We start from the raw sequence: 945 nt of genomic DNA on the forward strand, positions 1-945 counted from the left end.
TGATGCTCCATTCAGAAAGCATGTCAGAGGGACATTTTCTGATTAATTGTTTGTATCTTTCCCAAGTTTTATAGAGGGATTCACCTTCCTTCTGTTTGAAGGTTTGGACTTCCACTCTAAGCTTATTCAATTTTTGAGGTGGAAAGAACTTTTCCAAGAAGGCATTGACTAGCTTTTCCCAAGAGTTCAGGCTTTCTTTAGGTTGAGAATCCAACCATATTCTAGCTCTGTCTCTTACAGCAAAAGGAAATAGCATAAGTCTGTAGATCTCAGGGTCAACCCCATTGGTCTTGATAGTGTCACAGATTTGCAAGAACTCAGCTAAAAACTGATGAGGATCTTCCAATGGAAGTCCATGGAACTTGCAATTCTGTTGCATTAGAGAAACTAATTGAGGCTTAAGCTCAAAGTTGTTTGCTCCAATGGCAGGGATAGAGATGCTTCTCCCATAGAAATCGGGAGTAGGTGCAGTAAAGTCACCCAGCACCTTCCTTGCATTGTTGGCATTGTTGTTGTTTTCGGCTGCCATGGGTTCTTCTTCTTTAAAGATTTCTGTTAGATCCTCTACAGAGAATTGTGCCTTAGCTTCTCTTAGCTTTCGCTTCAAGGTCCTTTCAGGTTCAGGATCAGCCTCAACAAGAATGCTTTTGTCGTTGCTCCTGCTCATATGAAAGAGAAAAGAACAAGAAAATGTGGAATCCTCTATGTCACAGTATAGAGATTCCTTGAGGTGTCAGAGGAAAAGAAAAATAGAAGGCAGAAGTATTAGAAGAATGTGAGAAGAGGGGAAGAATTTTCAAAAATTAAGTAAGAGATTTTAAAAAAATATTTTGAAAAATACCATTTGATTTTCGAAAACTAAGTAAAAAAATGATTTTTGAAAAAGATTTTGAAATTAGAAGTTAAAAAGATTTGATTGAAAACTATTTTGAAAAAGATGTGGTT

The sequence above is a fragment of the Arachis duranensis genome, chromosome 4, assembly GCF_000817695.3.
Source record: "Arachis duranensis cultivar V14167 chromosome 4, aradu.V14167.gnm2.J7QH, whole genome shotgun sequence".
NCBI classification, from domain to species: domain Eukaryota; kingdom Viridiplantae; phylum Streptophyta; class Magnoliopsida; order Fabales; family Fabaceae; genus Arachis; species Arachis duranensis.